Source organism: Varanus komodoensis, unplaced genomic scaffold, assembly GCF_004798865.1.
Source record: "Varanus komodoensis strain SLA01 unplaced genomic scaffold, ASM479886v1 scaffold13_3, whole genome shotgun sequence".
Classification (NCBI taxonomy): domain Eukaryota; kingdom Metazoa; phylum Chordata; class Lepidosauria; order Squamata; family Varanidae; genus Varanus; species Varanus komodoensis.
In genome coordinates, this window is record NW_025335409.1 from 3,022,640 (window position 1) to 3,035,072 (window position 12,433).

The 12,433-nt window shown below is 42.6% G+C and overlaps 1 long non-coding RNA gene across 1 annotated transcript in view; it reads right to left on the reverse strand.

Annotated features, from left to right (window-relative positions):
- Window positions 1–12,433, reverse strand: part of LOC123020073 — a 177,607-nt gene continuing 165,174 nt past the window's right edge. Inside the window, exons 6-7 of the long non-coding RNA XR_006414021.1 lie at window positions 3,676–3,775; window positions 1–2,636 (exon numbers count right to left, since the gene is read on the reverse strand). This is a non-coding gene — a long non-coding RNA (uncharacterized LOC123020073). The remainder of the gene's footprint in view (window positions 2,637–3,675; window positions 3,776–12,433) is intronic.

Genomic DNA, 12,433 nt, shown 5'->3' on the forward strand with positions numbered 1-12,433 from the left:
TTGGCAGCTAGTTCCTCTCTCCTACTGCTCTCACAGTCAGGAAATTCTTCCTTGTATCTAGTCTGCACCTGGTGTACTGAAGTTGATTGTTCTGTGTCCTACAATCTGGGAAGATTTGTGTAACTGTGTCATTCCTCCCTAGGACAGTCCCACCTAAAGTTTCTGTACTTGGAAGGCTGGAAAGGAAATGCTCTTCATATAATGCTTGGACCTCAATTCTGTGCTGAAACCAGAAGCAGAGACAAGGTACAATTAACAGTCAATCAACAGCCTCATACAGAAAAACTCACAATCGCATCTTGGCTATGGAAATGGAGCAAACACTCAGCTTTTGTCTCTCTCAGTCCTTCCTATTCAAATTAAGTTCTCGCTCCACTTTAACTGGAATGTCTATAGATGAATTGAAGGTGTGCTTTGATATGCATAGTTATGGCTGTAGGGATGGAAAATGCAAGCAAGGGTAAAGTGATGTACTTTGGGGCAAAAATCCTAATTTCAGATATACATGAGTGGAATCTGAGCTAGTGATATCTGATCACACAAGAGAATGTGTTGTGGACAGCTCGGTGAAATGTCTATCCAGTCTCTGGCTGCTGTGAAAACTGCAAATTCCTTGTGAGGCATAATTAGGAAAAGAACCAGAAATAAAACTGCCAGTATTGTACTCTAATTGCAAAAAACTGTGGTGCAACTAGACTTAAAATATAGTTCTGTTCACTGCACCTGTTGCAGAATTGAGGAAAGGGCAAAAAGGGGCAGCTAAAATGATCAAGGGGCTAGAATGCTCTCTTGTAAGGAAAGGATACATCTGGGACTGTTTATCTGAGAAGGAAGATGAGCAGGAGAAGGTATGACAAAAGTGCACACAATGATGAATTGTATGGGGAAAGTGGACAGAAGGGCCTTTTTTGTCCCTCATAATTCTCAAACCTGGTGTCATCCATGAAGCTGACTGGTGGGAGATTCAGGAGACAGATAAAGTACCTTTTTGCATTGCATATAGTTGTACTGGGGATGTGTGAGGAATCTGTTTGGTGGTGAGAATCTCTCCGATTCCTTGGGCTTGATTCTCCGGCTTCTTTTCTGCTTTGCAGCAGCTCTCAGTCCAAGTTCCTAGTGAGTCTGCCCAGCGTTTGCAGGGCTTTTGCCAAGAATTAAGCCCCACATGCTGTGCCAGCAGTGCCACTCCCCTGTGCTTGCCATTGCCACCAGCAGCAGCAAGCAGAGAAGACGTTCCGTTGCAGAGAAGGCCAGCCAGGTTTCATGCTCACTGTGCCCCCTTTCTGAGCTTGCTGCTGCACCACCTGCAGCATTGGGTAAGTAAGAAGGTTGGTTGCCGGGAATGGCGGCTGGAGCAACCTCTTAAGCTTCCCTTCTTTCATATCCTGCAGCTTCCTGATGAGGAAGGTCAGCAGTCGCACAAGTGGGGGTCCACCAATATTCACAGACTTCCTATGGCTCAGCTCATTTTGCAGAACCTGGTCAAGCACGAAGGAAAGTTCACAGATGCTGGAGGAATGGATTCCAAAAGGGTTCATCCCAACTTTATGTTAAACTATAGCATTTGTACCAGAAGGTGTGCTGATGGCCACATCCTATTGAATAGGTTTAAAGGGGGGGTGGACAAATTCATGGAGAATAAGGCCATCAATGGCCTCTTGTCCTGCTAGCTATGTTACCTCCACTATTGGAGGAACTCTGCCTACAGACACCAGCTGAGGAGCATGGGAAGGACAGTGCTGTTGTGCTCAAGGCATGCTTGTAGGTTTCCCATGGTAGCTGGTTGGCCATTGTGTGAACAGAATGCTGGGCCAGATGGACCCTTGGTCTGATTCAGCATGGATCTTCTTTTGTGCTTATTGTACGCATGGAGAAGGCAGTGGGCTCATGCCATTGACCCCAGAGGCAAAATTTGCACACCCCACTGACTTCACTGCTGAACTTCATACCTAAAGCCCAGTGCCAATACAACTGTGTGTGCATAGACAGCCATTTCAGACCTTTTTAGTTCAGGGATGAAGCCAACTGGTTCCATGATACTGGGGTGGAGTCAACCCACATTTGGAAGATTGGTTGGTCACATGCAAAATCAGTGGTCTCTGTGGCAAAACATTTTGATCAGAGGTACCAACAGCTTTTCAGCCCAAGGGCTGAACTCAATTTCAGAGATGCTCCTGGGGGACACGCCAGTGGTGGGTGGGCCCAAGGGCAAAGGACAAAAAGGCAAAGGAAAGGGGTAAAAAACTAGGCTATTTTAACCTAAAGTTCTTATTGTCAGTGATCTAAGCCTTTGGGAAGGCTTTCAGGAAGGTTTCAAGATGTTAGCCTTTTACTATAGAGAAACTTGGGAAAAACTGGGAAATCACAATAGGGATGCAGAGGGGAAAATGGGAACTCTATGAGGATGTGGGGAAGGGATCCTAGCTATTTCAGGAGGAGCCTTGAAAAGCCAGACTAAAATTCCAAGACTACTCTTCGGTACCTTGGATTGCGATGTTTCATTCCCTGGCAAGCAAACATAGTTCTCACTCCTGCACAAACTTGTCAATTTGACATCAGATGTTGTTTGATGCCAATATCTTAGACTTGCCTTCAATATTTGATTCCAGTCCCAGATAGTTGTCAGCATTTTCAAGCTGAGAAAAGAGTTAGGGGAGAAGTTAATAGGAAAGAAGTTAAAGGAAGGCACAATGTTCTAAAACAAACAAACAAACAAAAATTAAAAAATACAAAATCTGGGTAAAATATTCCTCCCACTCCACCCATGTGGAACATAGAAAAGAATTCCAAAGTAAATCTTGGATAGGCTTTGTCAACTAATGCATGTACTGGAGAGAAAAGGCACTTTGCTAAGCGGACATTTCCACAGAACCTCTCTTCTGTTCAACTCTCTCTTGTCCAATCAAGAGACCATCAGTTTTGTTTGTTTAAATTATTTCTAAATCACCCTGCATCCATATAGATCCCAGGTGGTATACAAGAGACACTAATAGAATTAGACTCCAGAACAAGACAAGGGGTAGTAACAGTTTGAATAAAAAAGGGAGGGTTTGAATATCACAGAGTTTTTAAGGGGTTGAGGGGAATTCTTTTACAGTGCGCATTTTTTGTGCTAGCAATATGGACTCTAGAGGTGGCAACTTGCCACTTCCAAACAGTGCTCAACCTTATTTAATATGGCCCCCAATGCCCTCTGTTGTTTTGGCCCTTAAAACATGCACCATGGTAACTTGAACTTTCAATGACAGTTCTAAATGGATTCCGGAATGATGCAACCAGATTAGGAAGTTATTTTTGTCTTCATTCACACCTGAGAGCACAGAAATAGTCCCTGACAAATAGTTATCAAATGCAAGGAGACAACTTTCTTACCTGCCTGAATGATCTCTTTTCAAAATGGTGCAAATCAGGTTAAGAATGTCATTTTCTCCACCCAGCCCCTGCCCCATCGTAGCCATTAAAATACAAGCTTCAATTTGTTACAGGAGGCTTTAAAAATAGCAATTTTGCAAGGTGCCAAGTGAGCAGAATTTATTTCACTGTCCTGGAGTGCCCTTGCAGACACATACAAATACAATATTGATTTCATTGACCCATGAATGGTAAAAGCCTCCATTTATTTGCAACTAAACTTCCCTACTGGGAAGAGCTACATAAGTGCCATAAGAATCTTACTTTGCTTGCTTGCTTGCTTGCTTGCTTGCTTGCTTGCTTGCTTGCTTGCTTGTTTATAAACTGCCTCTCATTATCAAATCGTCCTTCTCTCAGCCAGGTGCTAGAATTGGAGGATATAGACAAATTCCATCTGAGCTATTTTTACTGTTAGTGTACATGGATGAACTGAAATAGTGCACATGTGAAGACTTAGTCTTGACAGGAAGGTTGTGGCTCCATTTGTGGTATGCGGTGCAAAACACGCATGATGAATTTGCATGCAAGCACAAAAACTCATTATAAAACTGGGGAATATCACCTTAACTTTGGAGTGGATCCAGCTCTAAATTAGTTATATTTTCTATTAAAAATGCATGGTACATCTCCTTACTTCTCAACTGTTATTACTTACCAATTTATTAGAACATTATGTGTTTGTGTGTGTGTATATGCATGAAATTCAAAGCACATTGCACTGCATGTTAAAGAACTCTGCCTATGTCCTTGGCAAATCTTAGCTGTGTCATCCCAGTTCTCCTTTGGTTAATATTTGGATTATTAGTTAACAAAATACTCTCCTTTTTAAAACTTTTCCCACTGGTATCAAGTGTATGGAGACATCAATCCTAAGCCACCTAGGATCCCAGTCCAGTTCTTTTGGGTAACAAAGTAGTTTCTGGATGACTCCTGAGTCAATGAGGTTGCTTGTTTGTTCTAGCTATTATTCTGTGCATTACAGGTGCTACCCACAATGCTGGATTCCTTCCCCAAAATACGTTCCCATGAGGTGCAGTAGAGGATTCCCACACAGCTCATGATAAAGCTGGAATGGATAAGAAACTCCACCAACATTGGATCCACCAGCATCCCTGATGATTCTAGGCCTCCACAGTCTCCCTCCACCTTCAAAATACCAAAATACCCTTCCCGAGGCTCAGCTATTGGCAGTAAGACCTTTAATATGTTGGCATTTGGAACATTTTTGCCACCAGTCCATTTGTCCCCCTACCATTGGAAAACATTCCTCAGGATCACCTCTTAAACACAATTCAGCCCTTGAGCTGAGAAAGGTCCAGCATTCTTGCTTTAGAGAAATTCTTGGGAGAAAAGTACACCCATCTATGGCTGATAATCCTAACAGCTATTTACAACAAGGGCTGGCCCATGACCTTTTGCTGCCTGAGGCATACCTCCCTTTATTCCAGAGAAGCCAACCAGACTGGCATTTGCTTCTTGTTCCCACCCGGGCAAAGGGCCGGAGAGAACACGGGGAAAACTTCATAGGGCTCCATCCATTCTTCATCCCTCGGCAGCTGCTGCCTGAAATAGCTGCTTTTCTCTGCTTTATGGCCACTCCCACATGAAACCTCTATGCTTCTAGGGAGCCACTGTCCTGCTTTCCATGGGCATCCCATTGGCTATACTACATGGCCCATCAGTCTTGACAGTGACCAGCCTGCAATTTAGTCAAGCTCTGACATTCACATGCCTGCTATTAGCACCCATGCTTTATCTCAATAAGGCATAATCAAACTGTTCTAAACATCAACACCATCATAATCATAGTTGTTATTTTCTATACTGCCCAATAGCCAAAATTCTCTGGATGGTTCACAAGAAATCATACAATGCAATGCATAAATAAAATATAAATAGTATCAAAAGAGCATAAAACACATTTTTTCCAATATACTTTTAAAAAACTGCTAGCATATTTTTAGTACAACTAGTCTGTTAAAAGTAGCTGACATAAATGCCCCATCTTGTCATTAAATACACTTACATGCCAATAAATATTTTGAATTATGAGGATATATGTATGCATGATCACCACAATTACCTACCCTTCCACTCAGAGTACACGCAATCCTTTCATTCGAGTCTCACTTAAGGAAAGAAATATTATTTTCACAGGGCTACTAATATTTTATGCCAGCAAATGCAATATATTTTTCTGAGAAGCAGCAGGAAAAGGGTTGTGATTTTTTAAAAATGATTTTTAAAGAGAGAGCAAGAGAGCATCCGCTACTTTCTGCATCATGAGATGAATATATTTGAAAAGCCTTGCATTTCCCCTTCCTATTAAAGGCTGGCTTCCCACCCTTGATGCACATTAGCAACTATAGGTGGAAGGAGGTGAGTCTGGTATAATCTAGTGGTATTATGGAAACGGTTTGACTGCTCAGACCTGAAGCCCCTGTAGCAAGGGATTTGCAAGCTGCTTTACCATGGCTAAATTCTATTTAACCCCCCACCCAACACTTTCGTACAAAGAGACCAGCTAAACATAGTGAAGCGGCACATTTTGCAAGGATCGCTGTTTTACGCCAACTTCACTGTCACTATCTGAAGCCTTCTTAGACCCCAAGGCTGCAATCAAGACTGCAGTATGAATGTTAATGTTTGTATTAATAATATCAAAGAAAGGAGGAAGGGTACAGTGGCAAAACCAGTGGACTAGGAAAGAAGCCCTTTGGCAATGGAATGGCTGAGTGGAGTCATCTGTCTTTGCATGCATCGCCACCATGGAGGTCTTTGGTTGAGGGATACGTCTCACCATCTTGGTCATGAAGCATGAATGAGCTTTACAGCCACTTAAGTAGAGTTCCCCATCCTGTTGGTGCTTGCTTCTGACCTTCAACTGCCAATTCAGATTAAAGAGAGCAGCTTCCAAACAATCAGAAGTGAACCACAGGCAATTCCCAACTTTGCTGAAAGATTAGGGTGTTCAAAGGCAAGCTGAGTTGGAATCAGAGTCTGCAATTTTCTGGACATGTGTCTAGAAACTGCAGACAGAACCATGCTGAAAAGATGACACTCAGTTGGACAGGGGACCATGGGTCCCACAACATCCATTTTGGTCTCGCTGGGGCTTCTGATAGGTGCAGAGGCTGATGAAGGATGACTATGGACTGAAGCATTCCGAATTTCAAGGAATAGAACAGGTGAAGCAAAATGTATCTCCAAATCACAAGGTGTATGGCCATAGCCTCCACACAGGTTTATAGGTTTCTGTTGAATAAAACCTAGAGAAACAGCCATGCTTGGTTTTTGCTGCAAGAGACTGAGAGGACCGAGGCATCTTATGACTAACATATATTAAAAATTATCTTCAGCTGGTGGATGGTGGTGAGGATGGAGGGTGTGTTTAAATATGTATCCATGCACATACATAGGGATGGGAGGCAGACTGTTATTGCTAAGTAAAGCCAGGCCATCTAGCAATGCAAGAGATAGGTGTGTCCATTACTAAGCAGACTCAGACACAAACAAGATGGAGGGCCAAGGAGCAAAAGATCCAGTTGGAGCAGGTGTTTCCTTCTTTGCGTATTTAGTTAAAACATGTCTCGGTGTCTTTTCAGGTCAGAAACTCTGTGAAGGTGTTTTACAGTAAAATTCCTATAATTTTAATAAACTGCTACAGTAATAAGGCAAAAAGCATTCTTAAAACAACAGCAGTTTCACAAACAATACAGCACTGGAAGTAAACAAGAGTAAAACAACAAACCTAGAGCATAATTTCACCCACAGATCTGAAGTACCCAGTAAATCATGGTCAGGGGATGATGGTCAGAATAAATGAATAGGCCTCGGGATCCTTCATTGGGACTTGATGGCTTCCCAGTGGCAACCCATTCCAAACTTATGGGTACATTGCAGAAAAGAACTGGTGAGAAAGACAGTCACTGGACTGTCATTGCAAGACAATACTGGGCTAAATGTTCAGAAGGTATGGCCTGAAATAAGGGATCCTATTTGTTCAAAATAAGAGGTATCTGAGGCCATAAAGCAAAGCTGAAGAACACTCAGGCCACTGTGGCCTTAGGAGTAGCCCATGCTTCCCTGTCGTGGGCAAAATTATTGGTGGCTCGCCTATGAAATTTGGCCGGAAACTGCTATGCAGACACAACAGTGGCAAACTTGGTTTGCATTAGCTTCTCTGTGGCTTAAAGAAAGCAAATTCAGATTAGGGGGTCACTCTGAAGCGGCATGAAAGTGGTCTGTTTTGCAAGGACAAGCATCACCCTCCACATACCCACACCTTGAACCTGAGTAGGTTTAGAAGAATTTTAAGTAAGGGATTTGTATAAAATATACTGCTGGAAAACCAATCAACTTTGCTTCAAATTGCAATTACATAACAGCATGAAAATAATAATTCTCAAAATGAAAGCTTTTGAAGACATACAGGAGAAACATGATTTGTCTATAAGTAGAGTTTAATCCATCCTTTGGCATCAGCTATATATTTCAAGCTTCATAATTACATGAACAGGTGAGTAATGTATTTTGGTTTCTTTTGCTTTAAAAAATGTCAAAGAATGAAATGCTCTTCTATGAATCACTTAATTCATTCTCACTCTGATGTGTGTTTATCTGTATTTTCTAAAAAGAAGGGAAAACTATTAAATCTTTATGGGGACTATGAAGTTCTTTGTATAAAAAAGGAGGGAGTTGTAGCCTGCTTTATCAGTTTGCAAACTTGTTAGCTTTCTTTTATTGATGGCTTCTTATTGTGGGTGCATATCTTACTCTCTTCCAAGCATTTTTACATCATGGTGCAGGGGCAGGAAGAAGGTCAGTCTGCAGAGGTTTTGAGCTTCAGTTCTCAGAAGGCCCTGCCAACACAGCCAATGGTCAGAAATGCAGGGGCTGAAGTCCAAAATGTCCAGAGATCTGCTGTACTTTCTATGTGGATGTATGTGAGTTCCAGAAGAAAAAAAAAGGACATTGGGAAAGCCATGCTGGACCAGACCAAGGCCATTTTTGTCAGCACTCTGCCATGGTGGCCAACCAAATGTCTCAGTTCAAAGCATACAAACAGGACCTGAGGACATTAACCTTCCACTGCTGCTGCCCAGCAGCAACTGGTGCTTTGGGGCATTCCGTTTCTATACCTAAACATCATACTTAGCCATTGGGAGGCAGATCCCTCATGAATTTGCCTAAGCTCTTTAAAAGCCCCCACTACATCTTGCAGTGGTCAAGGAATGGTCACGTGTTGAGTGAAGAGAAGCTTTCTCTTCTCTGCCAGAATCAAATTAAGGAGTGAGAATTTTGTTTCAGTTCAGTTTCAGGAAGCACTTACCAAAACTCATAAAGTTTTCCCCATCTGGAACAAAAATAACTTCAGTTTAAAATTAAAATGAATGGGGCAGAAACTAACACTGCCACATGCAGTCTTCTGGGCCCAGGATTTTGAATTCTGTGTTTTGAAAAATCTGGATTTGAATTCTTGTGTTTTCACCTATTAGTCCTTAATTAACATTCACACCTCTTTATTCTAATGGGTTCCTCATCTTAACAGCTCAGTGTTAGAAATTTGGCTAGGGCAGATGAGTAAGAACTTCATTTCAGTTAATTTATGATAATGATTTACCAAAATTCTCAGTGTTTTTCATATTCCAGAGAAACTGAGCTTAAGATTTAAAAATGCAAATGTGGGAGAACATGGAAGTGACAGATTCCCTCATCCCTAAATCAAATGTCCATAAATTTCATCCAGTCGCCCTGAATGCTACAATGGTGGTAGAGTAAGAAGGTTCCAGACCATCTGTAACAGCTCAGCCCAACCTGCACAATAAGCTCCTGAAACTGAGAGTTATGGAAACACAGATGGAATCTTATTGGCTCCTTATGTCACCCGAACCTCTTGGGCTAAAGGTGGCAATGCGCATGCACAGGCTACCTGTATGGCGATGCTATGGAGCAACAGAGATCAGGTTGACTATTCCCTTGGCCAGAAAGTTTCCCCAGTAGCAGTTTCCCTAGTGTCAGAATCCCTTCTTTAAGGCCCAACCCCGTACAAAATTCAGAAAGCTGTCAAGTTTGTCAAGGTGGATTGTGCAAATTCCCAGTGCTTGTGCCATATATTCTATGACAACCCAAACAGTTTATTTACTTTACTTTAGGGCAGTAGCTGTGTTCTCTTCTATACTGTATCATCTGCTGGCACATGTGGCTTTTAGACAAGCTCCTCTCTCCAAGATGCTGACTCTTGGCTTTTTCACTCTTTACTTTCATCTTTGATGCTCTAATTATACCCTTGCAGCTGCCAGGTTTCATCTAGAAGCTGGAGAGAGGAGTGAAATTGCGTGTCCTCAAGGGTGGCAATGGGTGTCAACACTTGATGACAGCATGTGGCTGATGACCAATGTTGCATTCGTCATCCCTAATAGGTGGACCATTTTAATCTTTTGCTCCATTGAAGGTCCAGGGATTCTTTAAATGTGTGTAACATTAAGCCTTTCTTTCTGAGCTGCTGTGGGCACATAGCCTAAAACTGAGAGTAAGATATGTCATGTCACCCACAACCCCTTCAGCAAACTCCAAGTTTGTTCTCTCACTGCTTTCCTTCTGCTGTCAGGCAAAGACCTTTTGATTCGAGCAGCCCTCTGGCATCCTTCTGGTTGGATGCAGTTTTCATTCTGTGAAGACTTTGTTTTAATCAAATTTCAATGCATTTGTTTCAGTATTGTTTCAGTCAGGTCTATGTATGATTGCAAGCCATCTTGAGTACCATTTTTCTTGGTATAAAGGGGAGGTACAAATCAAATCATGATGGGATGGGATGGGATTTATTGGACTTAAGCACTTGGTCAGAGGAGCCTGGTCCTGAGGAGATTCTGAGGAGTTTTGTTTGAAAAGATCCTGAAATGAAAGAAAGACAGAAGAGCTTACAGAGAAGATACTGGAAAAAATATCAGCTGTGACCTTTCTGAGAAACCACTTTCCTTTTTCCCAATATCAATCTGATTTTGAAATTATTCAAAATTTTACAAGTTCCATCAAATGTGCCCATTAAAAAGGTCAAAGACCAAAACAAAGCTGGCCAAGTAAGAGCAAAGCTGGCCAATTGAAAGTAATTTGTTTATTCCTCTGACCATGTTTCCAGATCCTAGTCAAACATAAGAGGCCTCTCACTATTTTTTGCAAAAAGCTTGTTGGCAGATGGCTGCACTTCCCGGTGGGACAAACCACCTTTCCAAGTACGAGGGCAATAAGTTTCAAGCCCAGGTACCAAGGTTGGCTCTCCTTCAGTCCCAAACCCCTTCCATTGGCACCACTTCCTTCCCACCAACCATCAGTTGTGTGATGGCTTCATGGCTTTTGTGCCATTTCCCCCATTTGAAAAGAATAAAATGCCTCTCCTGACACTTAGCTGTTGGCAGCAAGAGTCTGCACTACAATATTCTGCTGTTTCGTTGCATGTTAAGCCGCTTTCTTTTTGCCTTTCATGCCATCTCTTTTGCCATTGATGCCACTCACCATCAACATCAAATCCCATGAATTGCTCTGAAATTGAATTCAATTTGGCCAAAATAGGCCCCCATCCCAGTAGCACTGGGAGCCTAGTCCAAATAATTGTGGAATCCCACTTGCGCTGTTACTCCAGGTAATCTTGAGGAGCAATGCATGTCAAAAGGAGATGTTTGCCCACCAGATTGCCTCAAAAAGTTTTTTTTTTTTTTCTGGGATTTCACACACTGCCAGGGAGACATGACCTGGTTTTGCATTCACATAGACTCACACAACACACAGACCCAAAACTTTAGGAAGGAAGGTTATTCAGCAGAAAATACAGAGTGGGCATGAGTGTTCAACCCGGTGTTTTCTGGGTAGACATTATTCCTGTTGCATCCCAATCTTACTCTATATTTCTAAAGAGATAAAGAGCTTCCTAGCCAATGGGGAAGCTCACAGAAAATGGAGAGAGGGAAAGAGGGAGCCCAGCTGCGAGTTCTGCAGGGTAGACTCTGGATAGCAGGCTTATGTCTGGGCAGGAAGGGTGCAAAGCATCCACAGACTGGACTGGCAGGTGTGAGTTCAGAGCTCCCACCACCACCACCATGTTCAGAACTTATCCTTCCCTAAGTGCTGATCTTTATTCTACTTCTCCCTGGACTTGCCACTTTGGGAAGGATGACTTTCCCAGGCTTATGCTAATTGTTGGATGGCTGCTTGATTGCTCTTGATGAGTTCTCTATTGCTGTCTGTGCTACCTGACCAGCTAGCTGCTATTGATGGGGTAATTTCCAGGTGTCTCAGGACAATGGACAATGGGTCACCCTCCTGGCAGGGCTGTTTTGCCTAATCTCTTTAAGGGGGAACTGTCTGACCTTTTCTCCACAAGAATCCCAGGTTTCAGTCTTATCTCACACTAGCCAGCCCAGGACACTAGGTCCTTCTTCCTGAAGTCAAGCCTACCCAACATGGCCCATGGCCTGAAAGTCTCTCCTGGCTTGGGAGCTTATGATTATGGCTCTAATATTGATATATACACACACTACACCCCCAGAGTTGCATTGTCAACATTTCTTTCAATGCTCACATTGCAGAGGAGAAGGCAGACAGGGGCACCTAAAGGATTGTTTTAGCACACCACTGTAGCGGGAGGGGAGAGACAGGGGTGAAACTTGTGATTTTGCTTAAGGACTCTCTGTCTGTCACCCCATCATTTGTGCATGGCTCCCTTCACCATTTCAGTCATGGCTCTGGACATGAAATAATAAGCTGACATGTACATGTCAAAATGAAGTGAAATGAGCTTCTCTCCTCCTGTGTAACAGTAGTCTGGAAGTGTCACATTCCTGATCTCTGAACAAACTGCCAGCCAAATACGCAGGCAAGCCCAAGCAGCAAAATAATTACTTTCAGATCTTTTTACAGCCACTCTTTTGCTGATGCTGGTATCAACATCTTATGATCATTTCTCAGAATATCTCTGGATTTGAGATCACAATCTGATCTCAAAAGACAACATCAAATTCCAAACTAA